Source organism: Choloepus didactylus, chromosome 19 (assembly GCF_015220235.1).
Source record: "Choloepus didactylus isolate mChoDid1 chromosome 19, mChoDid1.pri, whole genome shotgun sequence".
NCBI classification, from domain to species: domain Eukaryota; kingdom Metazoa; phylum Chordata; class Mammalia; order Pilosa; family Megalonychidae; genus Choloepus; species Choloepus didactylus.
Genome location: NC_051325.1, coordinates 52,593,996 through 52,618,200, shown reverse-complemented (window position 1 = coordinate 52,618,200; position 24,205 = coordinate 52,593,996).

The following is a 24,205-nucleotide window of genomic DNA, read 5'->3' as shown; positions in this document are numbered from 1 at the left end:
CCCATGAACAAGAACATTCTTTTATGCAATCCCATTAAATGCAGCTAAGAAGTACAAGAGATTCAACAATGATACAAAGCTTACATTCTATATTTCCTTTTCCTTATGTTTCAACTATGTCCCTTTGAGCCTCCTGTCCTCCATCGTCCAATCCTATCCAGGGTCATCCTTGGCATTCAATTGTTGTCTATTTAGACTGTTTTTTTTTTCCCCTCGACTGTGGAAACATATATACAGCCTAAATCTTCCCATTCCACCCCCTCCCTAGCATTCCATTAGTGGGATTAATCACATTTAGAATGTTGTAATGCTATCACCTTCCCACCCTCCATTGCTAGAAATTTCCCTTCATCTCAAACAGCAACCTTACACTCATTTCTTAACTCCCCATTGCCCCTTCCCCCATTTCTCTTTGATACCAGCTTAACTTCTATAGGACACATAGACTACATTCCTATATTCCTCCATTCCCCCACCTTTATATAGTTATTGTCAAAAATTACATATTTTATGTCGAGTTCAAAACCACTGATTTGTCCTTAGAGTTTGTGTATTTTATATCATATAGGAAGTAAATAGTGGAGTTACAATTCAAAAAACAATTGACTTCTATTAGTATTCCATTGTGGTTGGAGTATGTGCTTTGAATATATTCAATTTTCTTTTTTCTTCTTAAATTTATTGAGGCTTGTTTTATGTCCCAGCCTATGGTCCCTTCTGGAGAAAGATCCGTGATCCCTAGAGAAAAATGAGTGTCCTGGTGATTTGGGATGTAAGGTTCTATATATGTCTGTTAAAATTCTCTCTATCTCTCTCTCCTTTCTTTGTTTCTCTGTCGGTAGGGCTCTCTTTAGTATCTGGAGTAGGGCAGGTCTTTTTTGGCAAACTCTCTCAGCATTTGTTTGTCGGTGAAAAATTTAAGCTCTCCCTCAAATTTGAAGAGGAGTTTTGCTGGATAAAGGATTCTTGGTTGGAAATTTTTCTCTCTCAGGATTTTAAATATGTCATGCCACTGCCTTCTCACCTCCATGGTGGCCACTGAGTGGTCACAACTTAGTCTTATGTTGTTTCCTTTGTATGTGGTGAATTGCTTTTCTCTTGCTGCTTTCAGAACTTGCTCCTTCTCTTCAGTATTTGAGAGTCTGATCAGAATATGTCTTGGAGTGGGTTTATTTGGATTTATTCTATTTGGAGTTTGCTGGGCATTTATGCTTTGTGTATTTATATTGTGTAGAAGGTTTGGGAAGTTTTCCCCAACAATTTCTTTGAATTCTCTTTCTAGACCTTTACCCTTCTCTTCCCCTTCTGGGACACCAATGAGTCTTAAGTTTGGACGTTTTATTTTATCTATTGTATCCCTGAGATCCATTTAGATTTTTTAGATTTTTTTCTCCATTCTTTCTTTTGTTTTTTCATTTTCTGTTCTGTGGACTTCTAGGACTTTGAGTCTTTGCTCAACTTCCTCTAATCTTGTATTGTGAATACCCAGAATCTTTTTAATTTGGCCAACAGTTTCTTTTATTTCCATAAGATCTTCTATTTTTTTTTATTTACTCTTGCAATGTCTTCTTTATGCTCTTCTAGGGTCTTCTTTATGTCGCTTATATCCTGGGCCATGGTCTTCTTGATGTCCTTTAAATCCTTTGCCACGTTTTCGTTCCTCGATTGTAGTTCTTTGATTAATTGAGCCAAGAACTGGGTGTCTTCTGATATTTTGATATGGGTGCTTGGACTTGGGTTCTCCATATCATCTGGTTTTATCATATACATTGAGCTTTTCTGTTGTTTTTGGCCTCTTGGCATTTGCTTTGCTTGATAGGGTTCTTTAGAGTTGTTCTAATTTTTCAGAAACACAGGTTGGTGGCGTACACTTTCTCTAGCTAACCAGCAGGTGGCGTCTATGAGTCACCTATACCCCTCAAGTCAGCTCTCCCCAACCTTGTCCCCGTGGTGTGTGGGGAAATGATTCTTGTGGGGTTCAGTTGGAGAACTCAGTTTGGGTGTGTTGCTAGAGCCATCCGCCCTGAATGTGGGGTGTGTGTCCGGGTGGCCAGGGTGGCAGGGCAGTTTTAATATTCAATCCCCCCAGGTGTTCCTGGAGATTCAAGGCCATCACAAGAGTCTAAGCCTTCATTTCGGATCCGTCCCAGACCCTCTCTCTCGCTGACCCACCAACCACCGGACTTGGCGCAGTGTCTCTGAGTTTTCTGAGCAGGCCCTCTTTCTCAGCTGTGATCTTCCAGGACCTCTGCTGAGGGAGGGCTGTGCTACGTCACAACTGTGCGCCATCCCTCAAGGGAAGCCCCGGGCCGCCCTGCCGTGCTGGGGTGCTCTCAGCCCAACACAAAAATGGTTGAACGGGGCGTCTTCACAACTCCCTCTCTTCGCACAGTTCCTCCTTCCCAGCTCCGGGACAACTGGCGGGGCTCTGGGCTGTGGGCACAGCTCCGGGCAGGAGTTTATCCAGCCCTCCAGGGAGCCAGCTGCTAGCTGCGGGGCTTCTCCCTCCCTCCGGCTCTCCCCTGCACTCCCCGGTCCCGAGGGTGTCTGCCGCGAGCTATCCTCCACAGCCGACATTGAGAGGCCGGCTCAGCTCACTCCTGTCATGTTTCGCTGCGCGGTTTCCACCATCGGCAACTGCGGCCGCTTCTGGGTTTTTCCCTTTTTTTTTTTAAAGAACCAGTTTGTCTCCAGCCACCAACCCCCAGCTTCCCCATGCCACAGCACGGCTGCGGGTCTTCCAGCCGGCTTACTCACTCGTTTCGGAATGCAGACTCCTGGTTACACCAAGTATATGGCCCCTGTGGTGCTAGGAGGCCTCATCCAACTGGCGCATCGCTGAAACTGGTACTCTGGGTCTCCTTCTGGTTTTTTTCTAGTATTTTTCACGGAGATTTTTTTTTTTGTCCTGTCTCACCTAGCTGCCATCTTAGGTTCTGTGTGTTGTCTTCTTTCTCAGTCAGGCTCTCTCTTTACTGTGTGAACAACTACAAGACTACATTATCCTTACAACAATAATGCAACCCAGAGAAAGCATCCCTTTCCCAGGTATTCCAGTAAGAGTCCTGAGTTGAATCTCATCAGATCTATCTGGGTCAAAACATATCCCTAAACCAGTCACTGGGGTCAGGAAAATGAAACATGCTGATTTGCAGGCCAGGGTCATATCCCCTCTGGAGCCAGGAGTTAGGGTTAGTTCCACCCAAACATCAGGGGCTGAGAATGGTGGAAGGATGTCTCCAATATATATATATATGTGGGCTGTTATCAGAAGGGGTGTGGATACTGGGTAGGAAGAAACAACAGATATCCACTACACTTAGCTTGAACCTCACCTTCCCCAAGAAGTCTTCCATAGCCCACACTCTTCCCTGACTTGATAAAATTAATCACTCCTGAGAATTCTTACAACTCGACAATAAGAAAACAAACAACCCAATAAGAAAAATGACAACAAATTTTTAGAAAGTGCTTCACAAAAGAAGATGTAAGCATGGTCAAAAAGTACTTGATAAGATGCTCAATATCATTAGTCATTAGGGAAATGCAAATTAAAATCTCAATGAGATACCACTATGCATCCATTAAAATGACTAAAATTAGAAAGACTGATCATACCAAACGGTGGAGATGATGTGGAATACACACAACTCTCATTCACTGCTGGCGGGAAAAGGCACTTTGGAAAACAACTTGACAATTTCTTGAAAAGTTAAACATGTACCTACTATATGATATAATCTAGCCATTCCGCTCCTAGGTATTTGCCCAAGAGAAAGTAAAACATTTGTCCAAAGACTTGTATGCAAATATTCAGAGCAGCTTTATCTGCAATCACCAAAACACTAGAAACAACCTCAAAAATCCATCAACAGGTGAGTGGACAAACAAATTGTAGTATACCCATATACTGGGCTACTACTCCACAATGAAAAGAAACAAGTTTTTGATACCAACAACATGAATGAATCACAAAATCATTATGCCGAGTGAAAGAAGCCAAGAAAAAATGAGTACATACTGTATAATTCCATTTATATAAATTTTAGAAAATACAAATTAACTTACAGTGACAGAAAGTAGGTCTGCGGGGAAAGGGATAAGGAAAGGAGAGATGATAAAGTGGCACTAGAAAACTTTTGGGGTAATGGATATGTTCACTATCTTAGTTGTGGTGATGGTTTCTTGGGTGAAGACATGTCAGAATTGATCAGTACCCTTTATTTTTTTTTATATATTATAATTAAGTTTAATAATTATAATATATTGAATCGATATTCCAAATATCATTTCAACATATAATCAATACAAAATTAATGATATATTTTAAATTCTTTTTTTGATAGTAAGTCCTCAAAATACAGTGTGTATTTTACACTTAAGCACATCTCAATTTGAACTAACTACATTACCAGTGCTCAATTTCTAGTCTTACTATATCAAACAACATAGCTGTAAGCTAGGTACTTACAATGTCCTTTTTTTTTTTTTTTTTTTTTTTGCTTTAATCATCATTTTATTGAGATATATTCACATACCACGCAGTCATACAAAACAAATTGTACTTTCGATTGTTTACAGTACCATTACATAGTTGTACATTCATCACCTAAATCAATCCCTGACACCTTCATTAGCACACACACAAAAATAACAAGAATAATAATTAGAGTGAAAAAGAGCAATTGAAGTAAAAAAGAACACTGGGTAAGATCAGTACCCTTTAAATAAGGGCCGATCAGTGTACTTCAATTATACCTCAACAAAGTTGGGGAAAAAACTGAATCATAAGAAAATAAAAATATTCCCATATTTGGAAGAATAGACAACAAACAGTTAATAACAGTTACCTTAAGAGAGTGGGAAGGGGGACAAGAACTGTCACTTGGGTATATATGTACATTAGCATATTATTCAGCAGTAAAAACGAATAAAGTTCTGATACATGCTACAACATGGATGAGCCTTGAAGACATTATGTTGAGTGAAATAAGCCAGAAACAAAAGGACAAATATTGTATGAGTCCACTTATATGAAACATCTAGAATGAACAAATCCCATTGTTCTAGTTTGCTAATGCTACCGGAATGCAAAACACCAGAAATGGATTGGCTTTTATGAAAGGGGGTTTATTTGGTTACACAGTTACAGTCTTAAGGCCATAAAGTGTCCAAGGTAATGCATCAACAATCAGGTACCTTCACTGGAGGATGGCCAATGGTGTCTGGAAAACCTCTGTTAGCAGGGAAGGCATGTGGCTGGCATCTGCTCTGGAGTTCTGGTTTCAAAATGGCTTTCTCTCAGGACGTTCCTCTCTAGGCTTCAGCTTCTCTCCAGAACGTCACTCTCAGTTGTTCTTGGGGCGTTTGTCCTCTCAGCTTCTCTGGAGCAAAAGTCTGCTTTCAAAGGCCGTCTCCAAAATGTCTCTGTAAACTGTAGTTCCTCTCTTAGCTCCTGTGCATTTTTCATAGTGTCCCTCTTGGCTGTAGCTTATATAGCTACTGTCTGAGCTTATATAGTGCTCTAGTAAACTAACCAAGGCCCATGATGAACGGGTGGAGCCACACCTCCATGGAAACTACCCAATCAGAGTTATCACCCACAGTTGGGTGGGGTGCATTTCCATGGAAACAACCTAATCCAAACATTACAACTTAATCCCCACTAATACGTCTGTCCCACAAGATTGCATCAGAGACTATGGCTTTTTCTGGGGGACATAATACATTCAAGCCAGCACACCCATAGAGACAGAAAGTAGATTACAGGTTATCAGGGGCCACTGGGGTGGTGGTAAGAATGGGGTTACTGCTTAATGGTACAGAGTTTCATTTGGGGTGATGAAAGTATTGGTAGTGGATGATGGTGATGGGAGCACAATGTTGTGAATGTAATTAATATCACTGAATTGTACACATGAAAGAAAAAGAACTGTCACTTTTTACCTTACACAGAGCGTTCTAGCTTGAATTGTTTATATCAAGCATTTATTACTTATGAGTTTAAGGAAAAAAACAATCCAGGTTTTGCTCCCAAGCCTCAGCCCAGCCACTTGGGAGGCCTGTTACATGCCCCCAAACTGCCCATTTTACAGGACAAAGATGCAGGTCATTCCACCTAAGACAACTCCTGGATTTGTGCCAAGGGTTTCTGGGGGCAAATTCCCATCTGGAGACAATGAAAAATGTGCTCTCTCAGAACAGAGACTTTATTTGCACCTTATATCTACATTCTGGACTGGAGCCCACACGGGATGATTGCCCAGGAAGATAATGGAGTCATTAATCTCGGACTAGACTGGGCTCCCCCTGCCAACTTTCCATCTGGGTAATTAAACCAGCTAGCAGCCTCGTATCTGTCTCCACGGCATCTGCAGGACAGAGAAGCAGGGCACCTCTGGACGCTGCCCTTTGCTTCTCCAGAGAGGAAGACTGCTGGGTGACTGTGGCACTTTGGCTGGTGGCCCTTGGTCCTGATTCTGCTGGGAGGCCCAGGATTCGGGCAAACATGACCTCTTGGTGTGTCAGGGGGTTAGGAACAGATGTCTGAGCTTCTGCATTCTGTATGCTTGCCCATGGGTGTGCTTCTGTTTTTTCTAAACTTGCCCTGAACGTTCGTTCCTGGAAGGCCACCTGACAGTTGGCAGTACCAAGATGTTTCATAGGAGTGCCCCCCCACCCAGACCCCAGAAGGGAAATTGATTAAGCTTAGCCCTTGCTGCTTAGAGCAAGGCCCAGTATCAGCACCACTTGGGAGCTTGTTGGAAATGCAGAATCTCAGGCCCCACACCCAGACCTACTGAAACAAGTTCTCAAAGCTGGCTGATCTTTGGAAACACCTGGAGAGATTTTTCAAAATACCAATGGCTGGGATCCTTCACCAGAAATTTTGATATAACTGATCTGAGATACAATCTGGACATCAGTATTTTTTCAGGAATAAAGCACATTTATAGAGTGCATAAAGTGCACTAACTTTAAATGGCTAGTTTGATGTTTTTTACACTGGTGCATATCCATGTAACCACCAGCATCCTAGGAAGTTCCCTCATGCCCCTTCAAGGTAGGGTAACCAACAGTCCTGGTTTGCCTGGGACAGAGCAGTTGTTCCAGGGACTTGGGGCTTTTGAGAAAGTCCCAGGGTAAACCAGGATAAGTTGGTCACCCTACTGCAAAGACCCCTACTTGGCCCTACCTTCAGAGGCAACCACTATTCTGCCTTCTAGGATTCTAATGTGTGGCAGGTCAGATTCTAGAGCACCACCTGGAGCCTTGTTAAAACAGATTGCTGGGCCTCATTCCCTAGAGTTTTTAAATCAGTCAGGCTAGGGTGGAGCCCAAGAATTTGCATTTCTAACAAGTTTCCCCAGTGATGCCCATGCAGCTGGTACAAATATCTCACTTTGTGAACTACTGTCTAAGCCAACGACAGCATTTTCACTCCTTTGCCACACACTGGTTTAGGCTTGAGCACGTGATGCACTTCTGGCCAATGAGACGTGAGGAGAAGGCTGCTGGGAGCTTCAGGGGTACCATTAGGTTAAAATCCATGAAATGGTACCCCCACGGGGATGGGGAGGGTAAATGGGAAAGATTTTCCCACTGATAAAGAGATGCATGAGATGTCTGTCCTTCCAGACAGATGAATGTCCTTCCAGACACTTGGTGGTGGCTGAGTGTGGCCCCAGAGCTGTGGCTGCCATGTCTTGATGAGGCCACAAACCTCAGAACAAAATACCAACCACCCAAGATGGCCGAGAAGAAAGCAAAAAAGACCTGGTCCTTGAAGAAGTTGTTGAGCAGCTGAATCAACCAACCCTAAACTGCCCTTCTTGGGAATTTCTCTACTTTTTGTTGAAATCACATATAATTAGGTCCTCTCTTACTTGTGTTTGAAAGCACCTCACACCCTGTTCCTCAAAGTGTGGTCCAAGGACCTGCACCATTGGCATCCCCGGAAAGCTTGTTAGAAATGCAGAATCTCAGATCCTACCTTAGACCTGCTGAACCAGAATCTATACTCTATAAAGATCCTCAGATGATCTGTGTGCACAATAAGGTCTGAGAAGCAGGCTCTAGCATACCCTTTCGGTGCCCAGCCGCAATCTCCTAATAGCTACATGAAATCAGGTTATTGTTAATAACCACATGAAAAATGAGCACTGCACACATAAGCCCCCCTAGCCAATTTTCTCTTGTCTAGAACAAGGTCACATGCCTTAGCTGCAAAGGAGGCTGGGAAGACAAGTGTCTGGCTTCATCTACCTCTACCAGGGGAAACAGACTCTGACCGCTAAGACATGGGTGGGAGAAACAGCTGTTGGGTAAGCAACCATCATTGTCTACCACAAATGAATATTATTAATAACCATTTTCAGAGGTGGGACAAGGTTCAGAGGTGTGAAGTTAGCTGCCTGAGATCACACAGAAAGAAGCACCTGCCACTTGGTAGGCACCTGATAAATTTTTATAAATGAGAGTGGTAGAATCAGTCAGTGGCTGAGCTGGAAGCAGATCCCCTGATGTCCAATATGCTTACTGAGCCACAACTTCAAGCTGACTTCCTGTTGCCCTATATTTTAAATATGTTTTTAAGAACAGTGCTAAATCAGTGGGCATTAAAGTATTATGTGACTTCCTGTGTAGCTAGGCACCTTCAGAGAGAAGAGATGGATGCCTGATACAACCAGAATCTCCCCAGCTGCTTTTGGACAGCACCCAACCCAAAATGTATATGGCACTCTTAGACACACAGGAAAATTTCCTGCTGGCTCCACTGATAAGTGATGAAGTTCAGCACAGAGTCAATTACCTGACCTTCTCTGGATGATTTACTTTCCAGCTCAGTTTCCTTCCTTGGCAGAGAGAGGCAGGGAAATTGGAGCCTTGAGTTACAGATGAGGAAAACACCCCCTAAGCAAAGGAAAAATGTTAAGTGTTTATAGAGAAATGTCTGGAGCTTTAAATGTTCACTCCACCTTAACATGAGTCCACGTCTGAAAAGTGTTTAACTGATGTTAGTTACATGCCTGGGGCCCAATTCCATCAATGGACAGGTTTATCAGCAGCTGAAGTAGCATGCTGGATGCAATTCTGTGTAGCTTCAACAAGCCCATTCCCATCTCAGAGCCTTTCCACTTTCTGTTCTCTCTCCTGGAAGGCTCTGCCTTTCAGGTTTTCCCACACCTGGCTTCTTTTCATCCTTGGGATCTTGGTTCATGTGTCATCTCTTCAGAGAAGCCTTCCCTGAACATAGCCAAAGTAGACGGCCAGTCATTTTCTTTCCCTTCCTTCTACTTTATTTCCTTTATGGCATTTACCATTGTCTAAAATTATCTTCCTTCTGTACTTTTTTTTTTTTACCTCTTTAAGATATCTCTCCCACTAGAATGAAAGCTTTATGAGAACAGAAGCCTTATATTTCCTGGCTCTGCCTGATGAGGGGCCTAGAAGCAACGACAACCCAGCAGCAATGAGCATGCCTAGCACCTTGGTTTCTAAATATCATTCTCCAAGAAAAGGAGCCAGGGATCTTTGGAGAAATGGAAGTTTCCAGAGCTGGAGTAACGAAAAGTTACCAGCAACACTAAAGGGACAAATTGACATCATGTGCCTCCTGATATTTTATACTGAGGACACAACAATATTTCTGTGTGTTCTTGCCAAAAAATTGCATACCCTGAATTGAGTCATGAGGAAACATTAGACAAACTTAAATGGAGAGGCAGTCTACAAAATCACTGGCCAGTGCTCTTCAAAAGGATCAAGACAAAGAAAGACAGAGGAACTATTCCAAATCAAAGTCTAAGAAGACATGACAGCTAAATGCAACATTTCATCTTGGATCAGATATTGAAACAGAAAAAGGACATTAGTAGGAAAATTAGCTAAATTTGAATAAAGTCTATGGATCAATGGTTCTTAAAGTGCAGTCCCTAAAATACTTTCAGGGGGTTCTCAAGGTTAAGATGATTTTCTTAATGACTTTAAGATGTTATTTATCTTTTTCACTGTGTTGACATTTGCTCTAATGGTGCAGAAGCAATAGTTAGTGAACCTTCTGACATATTAGCACAAAACAAGGCAGTGGCACCAAATTATACTACTGTTATTGTGTTCTTCATCTCTACATACCCTCAGTTAAAAAAAAAAAAGGAAGGGGGGGAAAGGAGATTGAAGAAAAGACTTTCACTTCAAAATGTTCTTGATGATGTGATTAAAAAATTACTAATTTTATTAAATCTCAACACTTGACTACATGTATTTTTTAAATTGTGTGTGACAAAGTGGGAAGTACACATAAAGCATTTCTACTGCATACCAAAGTACCCTGGTTGCATCGAGGAAAAGCATTTGTGCAACTGAGGTGCAAGCTGTACAAGCTGATTTTTCATGGGACACCATGGCTCTTTAGACTTGAGTATTTGGTAGACATTTTCTCCATCACGAATCAATATTTCTTAAATGTCAATAGAGCCTGTGCCAGTTTGGATGTATTGTGTCCCCCAAAACGCCATGGAGGCAGACTATTAGTGTTGATTAGACTGGAATTCTTTGATTGTTTCCATGGAGATGTGACTCAATCAACTGTGAGTAAAACATTTGACTGGATAATTTCCACGGAGGTGTTATCCCACCCATTCAGGGTGGGTGTTAATTGGATCACTGGAGTCATATAAAGGAATTCACAGACAGAAGGACCTCAGAGCGATTGAGAGTGACATTTTGAAGAGCAGCTGCAGCTAAGAGAGGACAAAACATCCCAAGAGCCACATTTTGGAGACTGCCATTTTGAAACGCCACCTGGGAGCAAGCGGACGCCAGCCACGTACCTTCCCAGCTAACAGAGGTTTTCCAGACGCCAATGGCCATCCTTCAGTGAAGGTACCTGATTGTTGATGACTTACCTTGGACACTTTATGGCCTTCAGACTGTAACTCTGTAACCAAATAAACCCCCTTTATAAAAGCCAATCCATTTCTGGTGTTTTGCTAATGGCAGCATTAGCAAACCGGAACAGAGCCAATCAAGTCAATCCATTTCTGTTTGATCCCCACCAAGCTTGGCCTGTGATACCCACCAATTCATGGGTGCTCTGCCAATCTCTAACTGAGGAAACTGAGGCACAGAAAAGTAAAGTGACTTACCCAGAGTCATACAGTTAGAAATATGGCAGAGCCAAATATATTAGTTATCCATGAGATGTAATAAATTACCTCAAAACTTAGCAGCTTAAAATAACACACATGCATACAAATTATTATTTCACACTTTCTGTGGGTCAGAAATCCATGCACAGCTTAGCTGGATGACTCTGCCTCGAGATCTCTCCCAAAGCCTCAATCAAGCCATGTAGAGCTACAGTTTCATCTGAAGGCTGGACTGAGGTAGGATCTGCTTCCAAGCTCACTGACATAGGTAGCTGGCATGATTCCCCTCTGCCGGGTGGTGGGATTCAGGCCTTCAGCTCCTTGACTTGGAGGCTCACAACATGGAGAGCAAAAGGGGGTCAGTATTTTAGTTTGCTAGGCTGCTAAAAGCAAATACCATGAAATGGGTTGGCTTAACAATGGGGATTAAAACCCTACCATTTTGGAGCTGAGAAAAATGCCCAAAACAAGGCATCATCAAGGCAATGCTTTTTTCCTGAAGACCTGTTGCCGGCAATCCTTGGTTCTTGGTTCTTGGTTCATCCCGTTTATAAAGGACTCCAGTAAGAAGATTAAGGCCCATCCTGAATGAGGTGGGTCGCACCTTAACAAAAGTAGCCTCATCACAAGATCCTACTTACAATGGGTCACACCCACAGGAATGGATTAACTTTAAGAACATGGTTTTCTGGGGAACACACAGTCTCAAACCACCACAGTCAGCAAGTTGGAAGTCACTGCCTCTTTGTAACCTAATCTTGGAAGTGACATTCCATCACTTTTCCCATATTCTATTCAGGAGAATCAAGTCACCAGGTCCAGCCTGTTCTCAGAAGGAGTGGGTTATGTAAGGGCATGAATACCAGGAGGTGGGGATCACTGTAGGCCATTTTAGAGGCTTCCTAGTACATCACATTTTGTACCTAGGGCTAAGAACTCCAAAATCCATTTTATAATTTAAAAACATTACCACTTTTAAGTGTTTACTATGCCAGGCCTTGTGCTAAGAGGTTTATATACATCATTGCATATAATCCTTACAATAGCCCTGTGAGGTAGATACATTACATTATCCATATTACATATTAGGAAATGGACACAGAGAGGTTAAGCAACCTGCCTAAAATAACCCAGCTAGGAAGTGGCAGAGCCTGTTTGGGATTCAGGACAAATCTCAGACACATTCATGCTGTCCATAGTCTTCGCAACACTGGTTCATAAGCCGGGGCCAGGATGAAGGTGTAATGAGAACAATCTTCAGTGATAACGTATCATGTGAGACCTCTGCATCTTATAAATTTTCCTTTTTCTCAAAAGGAATAATAAAACCCCAAGCCTCAACAAACCACTTTGTTAAACAAATCCTACCATGTTTTTGCTTAATGATGTCTATAGAAAAATGCAAAGTATTTGACCCCTCAAAACACACACACACACACACACACACACACACACACACACTTTTTTTTCTTAAATCCTCACAACAACCCTGAGTTAGGGATCATAAATTATAATTTTACATAAGAAATCTAAAGCTTAAAAATAAAAACTATAGAAATTATTTTTTGAGCACTTGCTACACATTAGTCATCTTTCTAGCAATTTCCAGCCACCACCTGACTTCACCCACCCAGCAGTTCCAGGCTGTTACAGCCTCCATGCACTAATAGAAACAGAGTGAAAAATCATTTAAATAACCCAGTGCCTCTCTAGGGATGATTTTCTTTAGCATCTTCTTCGGGTTAGGGGCATCTTGCCCTGCATCTGTTTTCTTCCACATCAAGAGAGGTTTTAAGAGCTTAGCATGGTGGGGGATTTGGCACCAGATAAAATTTATTACTTCGAAAAATAATATCAGGCTGAGCACTTTTCTCCAAACTCAGCTGAAGTCCACCAACTGGCTAGCTTTTTTAGTAAAAATAAGCAAATTAGGAGATTTTCGCTCTGGGGACCTTCTCAACCTAGGACTGCATTTGCTTAATTAGGGACTAAGCATATTGAAGAAGACGATTTAAAATGGAGCGGGAGGAGGGCAGCATAGTTATTTAAGTAGATCTAAAAGAGGAAGAGAACTCGGTTTTTCCACTTTTTCCAAATTCAAAAAATTGTCCCAAGGATTAAATAAGCATGCCATTAAGTTGCCAGCTCCACTCCCTCTCCTATTTTGTGAATATCTTTGGTGGGCAGTAAGATTTCATCCATTTGGCAGTCCATTATTGAGCATCCTATTGATTTTCATACCAGACATTTTCCACACTCAATCTTTGTGACAAGGCATTGTTCTGAGTCCCATTTTACAGTTGAGGGAACTGAAGCATGGGGAGATTACCTTGTCAAAGTCACAAAGCTGGGAAGTGACAGGTCCCAGGATGACAATCCAGATGGGATTAGCCTGGGCGGGGGTAGAGGGGTGGCTGACTCCAACACACTGGCTCCCATGGGGGAGGTGGCATTGCCTTTGACTTTTTGTCTGGAATGGGGAGTTGTTTTCTTATTTTAATATTAATTCTGTTTACTAAATTTTACCCTTTTTTCATAACAGAAATACATTATTTTATATTCTGAAAACCTGAATGTTTTTAGGTCCTTCCTGGCTGGCAACAAGGATCGTCTTTTTTTCTTATTATTTTTTTTACGTTCTTTTTTTGACCTTATTTTTTAATTATGCAAGTAACATATCATTGGAGAAAGATAGAAATTACACATGGGAAAAAGAAAATTAAATTTGAAAATTACCCCCATATCCCATAGATATATATACATACATATGTACATGCATATACATACAGATACAGATAGCTATATTGACTATCAATACTTAACGTGTACCGAAGCACGAAATTTTTATCTCCCCTGCCATATTTCACTAAAAGAAACTATGGTTCCTTGGAGATACAGCTAGTTCCAGAACTGGGACAGGGATGGTACAAAATCAGCCTGGGATGTCTTGATGCTCCAGAAAACAAAGACAGTTTGAAAATTAATGGGGTCCTTCAAAAGAACACAGGAGCCCACTTGAAGATGTCACCATCGGCCAAAGGTGTGGCAATTTGAGCACCAAAAAGGACAACAATAAACTAATCCATTGTGTCAAAAGTCAGATAGAAATTACCTTTAAGGGGGGTTGTGCTGGAGAGGGGCACAAGGGGTTCCTGGGGTCTGGCAATGTTCTGAATCACAAACTGCACAGCGACTACACAAATGTGTCCCCTCGGGAATTCTCAGAGCGGATAAACTATGTACTTTTCTAGAGTATGTTATACTTCAATACAAAGATTTATTTTAAAAGAATAATAATTATAATGGATTGAAACACACTGAATCTATACAAATCCATAAGTTCACAATACTCAAAAGTAAGAAAGCCTGAAGAAACAAAAAACAACTCATGTGTCCCCAATTTGAGGCCTATCCTAAACCACCTCCTTACCTTGAAAAGTGATTATGAAGAGGAAGGAATTAAGCATTTATCCTGCCTTTCCAGTGGGAACTGTATCTCAGAGTATCCACACAGCCTCAGAGAGAACACTCAACCTATAAGAATACAGGGCCATGGTGGAAACAGAATGACAGGAGTAGAGGGTCATCATTTCACAACCCCTAATCAAAGTATTGATTCTGGAAAAGAAGATCAATCGGTGTTAATTCGATGAGCTGTGGTTGTTGGGGAGCCAGATATATGCGCTCACATCACTTTCCTGCCCCATGGGGAAGAAGTACCTGTACAACAGAGGAATCCCACTGCCGCCTTCCTCACCTGGTAGTTCATCTTGGCATCACGATGGCAAATCAAGCAGACTTTTCTGTCTTCTAATGTGATGCTATGTGACATACACAGCATCACCTAAGACGTACTCTTGCCAAAATATTTAACTTGACTCCATCAAGCTTTCAGAATGAACTTCCAATTGACCGGAAAAAGAAGAGAGAGAGGAACAAATGAAATGACCAGTCAGATCCAAGAGGAAGCAGTCAGATAGATCCAGAAGGTGAGTCATTCTCCAGGACAAGCCCAGGTTATGAAGGCGAAGAAGACAGGATGGCGCTAGATTGGAAGACACACAAGGGACATAACAACCAGATGCAATGCATGTTAAGGACTTTGGGAGACAAACGGGAAAGATCTGACATGGAAAAGTGAACATGATTAAATGAGAAAGCAGGTTACAAAACAACATTACAGTATGATCTCACTTGGTAAAAATAAATACATTTAGTATATATAAATGCACAGAAATAGATCTAGAAAGATATACAATAAGGTTTTAACAATGGAGTCTCTGACTTGTGCAAATATAGTGTTTTATTTTCTTATTTTTGTTTTTCTGTATTTCTGACTGTTTACAAGGCACATATTCTGCTTTGGTAATAATAAAAGGTTTTCTTTAACATTTTATTTAGAAATAATTATAGGAAGTTGCAAAAATAGTACAATCCCATGTACTCTTCACCCAGCTTCCCCTGAGCATGACATCTTATATAATTGCAGCACAATATAAAAATCAGGACATTGACATTGGTACAATACTCTTAACTACTTTGGGGTGGAGACTGAGGGATAATTATCCAAATTGTCATCTCCTTGGCCCAGCTCAGTATTCTGCCTCCATAGGGAATGTTCAGGAAATGCTTCTTAAAATGATTCTAATGAAGCTTTTAGGGTGTTGGAAGGGGGAAAGGGAGAAAAGTGTGGGGTATGTTCACTAGGAGTGTGTTGCTAAGAACAAATGATACAAAACCATTCATTTATTTTTAATAAGGTCAATAGACCAGCAGACTAGAAAAATACATTTGGCACCATTTCCTGTGAACTTTGTGGAAAAGTGATAGAAATGAGAGCAGATGCACGGTTCAAGCCAGAATGAAAATGCCGTGCCTGGAAAGAACAATGAGCAAGCAGCTCTGGGAGACCGCTTGCTGAGACATTATTTTAGGATCCAGTGGCCTTGGGTTCAAATCCCAACTCTGCCTCTGTACTGTCATGGCCTGCTGGAAATGAAATAACTCAAGCAGAGTATAACTCGAGAATAACACTAGGGTGCCCACAGAGTATAAGGACCCGGACCCACAAGAGCTAGTGTACAACTATGGAACTGGAAAGAGAGGGGTATGCCCTAGACCTGAAGAGGCCAACGAAGGAGCAGTTATCAGAGCCTGGAAGTACATCATGTGGAGTTGCAGCTGATTGAGGAACAAAGCCAGCCAGAGGCCTCCCAGCAGGGTGGGCACAAGGGAATGCATGCCTCAGCCTCATTCTCTCCTCCTTCCCATCTCCTGCTGAAACTCTTACTTGCTGAAGTCAACGGGAGCCTGGGAGCCCAAAGGCACGAAGCTGTTGAGGCCTCCAAGCCCCAGCAGAACAGAGCAGAGTGGATAAAGATGGGAGAAGATCTGGAGGGAAAAAAGAAGATGCAGGCAGAGCCACTTACTAGCTGTGTGGCTTAGGCAAGTCAGATCCCCTCCCTGGACCTCAGTTTGCTCATCTGTAAAGCTGGGATAATAATATTATAATGTAATATTATTTTATTTATACACACACACACACACACACACACACACACAACTCCTCATGGAGTTGTAGGGAGGAATAAATTTGTTCAGATAACAACAAATTTTTTTAGCCTTTCCCAAATATTACATGGCACATAGTTCCACTAAACAATTATTTGTTGTTTAACTGAAATTCACATTTACTGGATGTCCTGTGTTTTGTCTGGCAACCCCACAAGGAATGATAAGGGCAGTGCTGGCAGAGAGACAGTCCCTTCAGCTTCTCAAACGGGCAGACTCCCTACCATCAGCAGCCCACACATTGTTCAGTCTGTGCAATTTATAAAATTGGAATCAATTTTTAAACACGAGATTTCACTCAACAATTCAGATTTCTGGTTTCACTTGGGACCATGCCATGCCAGTAATGGCCACCCCACTATGATAACTAACATGTTAGAGGGGAGGGACTGTGGGTAAACTCGTTTTGGGTGGCTTTGTTGCAAGATGAGTCTGGTGAGTCTGAGGATCCCACTGTCAGAAGCCCACTCCACAGCCTGGGGAACTGGCCTTCTCACAGGCTTTACCGCTGCAGGAGACCCCAGAACTACCACCGGCATGTTCTGAAAGGCTCGCCCCTCTGCAAGGTCCCTGCAGGGAGGACTGCCCCCTTTCCTAGCCGGAGGGTGGCTTCTGGTCAAAAACTGGAGAAATGTGTGCCTGTGGCGCCCCCTGCAGACACAGGCTAGGGAAGCAAGTCCTGAGAGGGACCCAACTCCATTTTCCCTGGGAATTGTGTGGCCACAATTAGGAAGAAGGCACGCAAAGTCTAGGAGAAGAAGGAGAAAAAGAAAAACAAGAAGAAAAGGAACTAAAAAATATCAATCAGTTGCTAAGCTTTCTCTGTGTGCCAGGCAAATTTCCAAATATTCCTTTATTCCTCAAAATCTCCCTAGGAGGTGAGTGATGACCATTATAATCCCCATTTTTCAGATGAAGAAATTGAGGCTTGAAGAGATGTGTATCACTATACCAAAGTCACATGGTTATTAAGTGGAAGAGTCAGGACTTGAACTTAAGAAATCCAGTTCCAGAGCCCATATTTGTTTTTAATATATATTTAAATTATCATACAGTAAAATTGACTTTATTTTTTCTTTTGGTGTACAGTTCTAAGAATTTTAATACATGTATACATTCGTGTAACCACTACCACAAACTGGATACAGAACAGTTCCTCTACCCCAAAAAACTTCCTTGTGCTATCCCTTTCACAGCCTCCCCACCCTGGCAACCACTGGTCTCCCTCACTGTAGTTCTATCTTGTAAAGAATGTCAAATATATGGAATCATACAGTATGTAATCTTTTTTATCATATTTTTTACTGTGGAATATAACATATACACATAGAAGTGATAATTTTCCAAGTGTAATTTAACAAGCAGTTAGCAAATTTCAAAGAATGTTATGGGTTACAGTTCCACAGTTTCAGTTATTTCCTTATTGTGAAATATAACATATGCAGAAAGGTAATAACTTTCAAAGTACGATTTAAGAAGTAGTTATATAGGAAATTTCTAAAAATGTTATGAGTTACAGTACCATAGTTTCAGTTATTCCTTATCAGGAAATAAATATACAAAAAGGTGATAACTTTCAAATTACAATTTAACAAGTAGCTATAGAGCAAATTTCAAAGAATGCTATGGGTTACAATTCCACCATTTCAAGTCTTTCCTTCTAGCTACTCTAATACCCCAGCAACTAAGAAGAAGAAAATTATATAGAGGTTCAGTATTCACAATCCTTTGTTAAATTCCATCTTCTCTGTTGCTACCCCTTCCTCTAGTTTAATCACTTTCCCAATCTTCAGGGATGTCTAGTCAGTGACCACACTAACTTGTTCAGGTTGGAAAGTGGTGTCGATTTTTTGGGAAAAGGGGACACATCTAGTTGATGTTCTTGAAGAGGCTATTGTCTCTGGGTTTTGGGAATTAGCTGGCATAGGAGTTCTCTGGAGGATTTAAGTTTCTATAAGAATAAACTTACAGAGTCTCGGATGGGGATCCAGGTATTCTTTAAGGCTTTCAGAACTACTGTTGACTTGGGCTTATCACACGATTTGGCATATCATGCTGTAGCTTGCATAGGATAACCTCCATGATAGCCTCTCGACTCTACTTGAATTCTCTTAGCCACTGAAACCTTATTTTGTTGCCTTTCTTTTCCCCTTTTGGTCAAAAAGGCATTCTCTGTCATTCGGTGCAAGGGCCAGGCTCATTCACAGAATCCATGTCCCATGTCACCAGGGAGACTCATTCACCTGTTCCATGTCAAGGAGAGGGTGATGAATTCATTCGCAGAGTTGGGCTTCCGAGAGAGTAAGTCCACATTTGAGCAACAAAAGAGGTTCTCTGGAGGTGATTCATAAGCATAATTATAGGTAGGCTTAGCCTCCCCTTTACAACGAGTTTCACAAGAGCAAGCCTCAAGATTGAGGGCTTGACTTATAAAGTAGGGGGCTCCTAAATTCACATAGCATATGTGAATTTCCACCCATATCTCACATTATCACCACTTAGTTGCACAATCATCACTCTCCAGTTTAAACAATTCTCATGACCCAAAACACAACCCCCAAAGCACTTTCCAGCTCTTAATTATTTGTCGCTAGTATTTGTGAAGTACTAGTAAGATATTCCTGTTAATTATGCAATAGGTAGATTTTTCCCATATACCATTCTGTTGTCAACTCTCTGTACTAGTGTCATACCTTAGAAGTATATCATACACTTATCTATATTTGTAGTGCTGTTCTGTGGTATACATATATCTTTAAACAACCCCTTTCAATCCTATTCGCCTTCAACACAGCTCTCATACTTATAATCCCATTACCAAACAATCATCACCCCTATACATTACCATACCTTTGAATTCATCCTCATTAACATATCTGAACATATTAGACTAACATTCCCCCTCCACTAGCTTCTATCACTAGGTCCTCAATATTCTATATTACAAGATATTGATTTTACATTGTTCAGGAGTTCATAGTAGTGGTAACATACAATATCTTTCCTTTTTTATCTGACTTATTTCACTCATCATTATATCTTCAAGGTTCATCCAGGTTGCCATGTTTCAGGACCTTGTTCCTTCTTACTGCTGCATAGTATTCCATCGTACATATATACCACATTTTGTTTATCTGCTTGTCTGTTGAAGGACACGTGGATTGTTTCCATCTCTTGGCAGTTGTGAACAATGCCACTATGAACATTGGTGTACAAATGTCTGTTCATGTCACTGCTTTTAGATTTTCTGGGTATATACTGAGAACTGGAATTGCTGGATCATAGGGTAATTCAGTATCTGAGAAACCGCCAAACTGTCTTCCAGAATGGCTGTAGGTTTACACATTCCCACCAGGAATGAATAAGAGTTCCACTTTCTCCACATCCTCTCCAGCATTTATTGTTTCCTGTTTGTTTAATAGCAGCCATTCTTATTGGTGTGAGACAGTATCTCATTGTGGTTTTGATTTGCATTTCCCTAATATCTAGGGAAGATGAACATTTTTTCATGTGTTTATTAGCTATTTGTATTTCGTCTTCGAAAAAATGCCTTTTCATATCTTTTGCCATTTTATAATTGGGCTGTCTGCCCTATTGTTGTTGAGTTGTAGGAATTCTTATATGTGTACAATATCAGTCTCTTATCAGATATATGGTTTCCAAATATTTTCTCCCATTGAGTTGGCCACCTCTTCACCTTTTTACAAAGTCTTATGAGGCACAGAAGCTTTTGATTTTAAGGAGTTCCCACTTATCTATTTTTTCTTTTGTTGTTTGAGCTTTGAGTATAAGGTCTAAGAAGCTACCTCCTATCAATAGGTCCTGAAGAGGTTTCCCTATATTATCTTCTAAGAGATTTACTGTGCTGTCTCTTATATTGAGGACTTTGATCCACTTTGAGTTCATTTTTGTATAGGGTGTAGGGGTTCTCTTTCATTCTTTTGGTTATGGATATCCAGTTCTCCCAGCCCCATTTGTTGAAGAGACTGTTCTGTCTGGGGGTCTATTTCCAAACTCTCAATTCTATTCCATTGATCAATATGTCTATCTTTGTACCAATACCATGCTGTTTTGACCACTGTGGCTTTATAGTAGGCTTCAAAGTCTGGAAGTGTAAGTCTTCCCTCTTCGTTCTTTTTTAGGAGGTTTTTGGCAATTAGAGACCCCTTTCCCTTCCAAGTAAATTTGATAACTATCTTTTCCAAGTCTGGCAGAGTAGGCTGTTGGAATTTTGATTGGAATTGCATTGACTCTGTAGATTAGTTTGGGTAGAATTGACAATGACATTTAACCTTCCTATCCATGAGCACAGAATATCTTTCCACCTATTTAGATTCTTTTTTTATGTCTCTCAGTAAGGTTTTGTAATTTTCTGTGAAGAGGTCTTTTTTTTTAATTTAATAGATTTTATTTTGAAATAAATTCAATCTTACAGGAAGAGTTGCAAAAACAGTACAAACCCCATACATAGAACTCCATCATACCCCAACCTCCCTCCCCGATCCACCACCTTTAACATCCTGTCACACCAGCATTTCTTTCTCTTCCTCCCTCTCTCCCTCCCTCCCTCCCTATCATCCATCATCTATTGCTCTGTCCTCTGAACATATGTGAGCAAGTGGCACATATCTTTGAACAAACAATATAATTCACATATACCTTTCCCATGGACAAGAACATGCTTTTATGCAATCTCATTAAGCACAGCTACGAAGTAAAAAAATTCAACATTGATACAAAGCTTACATTCTATATTTCCTTTGTGTGTGTGTGTGTGTGTGTGTGTGTCCCATCTGTGTCCCTTTGAGCCTCCTCTCCTCCATCCTCAGATCCCATCCAGGATCATCCTTGGCATTTAATTGTCATCTACTTAGACTTTTTTTTTTTAATTGTGGAAACATACATAAAGCTTCAATCTTCCCATTCCATCCCCTCCCTAGCATTCCATTAGCGGGATTAATCACATTTAGAATGTTGCAATGCTATCACCTTCCCACCATCCATTTCTAGAAGTTTCCCTTCACCCCAAACAGAAACCCTACTCTCATTTCTCTTTTTTTTTATCTTTTTTTTTTAAATCTTCATTTTATTGAGATATATTCACATACCATGCAGTCATACAAAACAAATCGTACTTTCGATTGTTTACAGTACCATTACATAGTTGTACATTCGGCACCAGTTGCAGTCGCGTCTATTGCGTCGGGGGGCGGCCGGTTGCTGAACCCTCGGCTCTCGGCATTGCTCGGAGGGTACCGGCGGCGGGGGCTCTTTCCCGGAGGCGAGGGCGAGGTGGGGGACTTGGCCAGGTCCCCGGCGGTGGCGTGCAAGGTGTGGAGGGCGGCGAGAGGAAACAGGTGGGATGCGTTTCTTTTAGGGTGAGGAAGCCAAGAGAGTTTATTAGGGGAGAGTACAAGCTTATATCGGGCGGTTTAGAGGGCGGGGTAGCTGTAGGGGTTAAAGGCTTGGATTGGTTCTGAGAGGGCGCGGAGGTCGTTTTGAAAAGGGGCGGGAGTTGCTCCGGTAACGAAGAGGGTGGAGGGTGCGGGTAAGGCACGGGGGGCGGTTTTCTCCGGCAAGCCCTCCCCAACGGTTGTACTTTGGGGTGAGGAAATGGGGCCTGCATTCGGCTCCACTTTCTCAGGCCCGGGGGGCCATGGAGGGCGCTACCACCCGTGCCCCACTACCTTTCCTAGGGGCTGATCAGTTCCCCTGGCCCAGGCCCGCCAAGTCGGAACTCGATAACAGTGTCCCGCATTGAATAACAGAGGTGACAGCTGGCATTCTTGTCTCATTCCTGACCTTAAGGAAAAGGCTTTCAGCCTCTCACCATTGAGTAATATACTGGCTATGGGTTTATCATATATTCCCTTTATCATATTGAGGAAGTTTCCCTCTATTCCTACCTTTTGAAGTGTTTTTATCAAAAAGGGATGTTGAATTTTGTCAAATGTTTTTCCAGTGCCTATAAAGAGGATCATTTGATTTTTCTCTTTCTATTTGTTAATGTGTTGTATCACATTAATTGATTTTCTTATGTTGAACCACCCTTGCCTGCCAGGAATGAACTCCACTTGGTCATGGTGTATAATTCTTTTAATGTGCCTTTGGATTTGATTTACAAGTGTTTAGTTTAGGATTTTTGCATGTATATTTGTTCTAGTTTGTTAATGCTGCCGGAATGCAAAACACCAGAGATGGATTGGCTTTTATAAAGGGGGTTTACTTGGTTACACAGTTACAGTCTTAAGGCCATAAAGTGTCCAAGGCAACACATCAACAATCGGGTACCTTCACTGGAGGATGGCCACTGGCGTTTGGAAACCTCTGTTAGCTGGGAAGGCACATGGCTGTCGTCTGCTCCAAGTTCTGGTTTCAAAATGGCTTTCTCCCAGGACGTTCCTCTCTAGGCTGCAGCTCCTCTTCAAAATGTCACTCTCAGTTGCTCTTCGGGCATTTGTCCTCTCTTAGCTTCTGTAGAGCAAGAGTCTGCTTTCAATGGCTGTCTTCAAACTGTCTCTCATCTGCAGCTCCTGTGCTTTTCTTCAAAGTGTCCCTCTTGGCTGTAGCTCCTCTTCAAAATGTCACTCTCAGCTGCACTGCACTGAGTTCCTTCTGTTTGTCAGCTCATTTATATGGCTCCAGTGATTTAATTTAGACCCACCCTAAAATGGGTGAGGTAACACCTCCATGGAAATTATCCGATCAGTGGGGTGGGGCATATCTCCACGGAAACACTCAAAGAATTACAGTCTAATCAACGCTGATAGGTCTGCCCACACAAGATTACATCAAAGAATATGGCCTTTTCTGGGGGACATAATAGATTCAAACCAGCACAATATTCATTAGGGGGATTGGCCTATAGTTTTCCTTTTTTGTAGTATCTTTTTCTGGTTTTTGGTATCAGAGTGATATTAGCTTCATAAAATGGGTTAGGTAGTTGTATTAGTTAGGGTTCGTCTAGGGAAACAAAATCAATGAGAGATATCTAGGAATGTAAGATTTATAAAAGTGACTCACGCAACTGTGAGCATGTGTGAGTCCAAATTCCGTAGGGCAGTCAGCAAACTGGCAACTCCAATGAAGATGTTTGATGAACTCCTCAGGAAATGAACTGGCAACTTCGATGAATTCCTCAGGAAATAAACTGGGATCTTCAACGAACATGTTCGATGAACCCCTCAGGAAATGAACTGGCAACTTCAATGAACTCCTTAGGAAACGCTTTGCTGGGCAGCCAAAGAAGAAGTGAAGGTCCTCTATCTGTCTTGCTTAAAAATCTTCAACTGGTTGATTGGATTAAATCCAGCCAACTGCTTTCTCTCATTGTGGAAAACACGCCCTTCGTTGAGTCATCAGTCAGAGCTGCAGCCAGTTGACTGATGATTTAATAAACCAGTCTGCTGGTTTATTAACCAGCCACAAATGTCCTCGCAGCAATGAGGACAGTGCTTGCTTTGACCAGACAGTTGGGTACCATC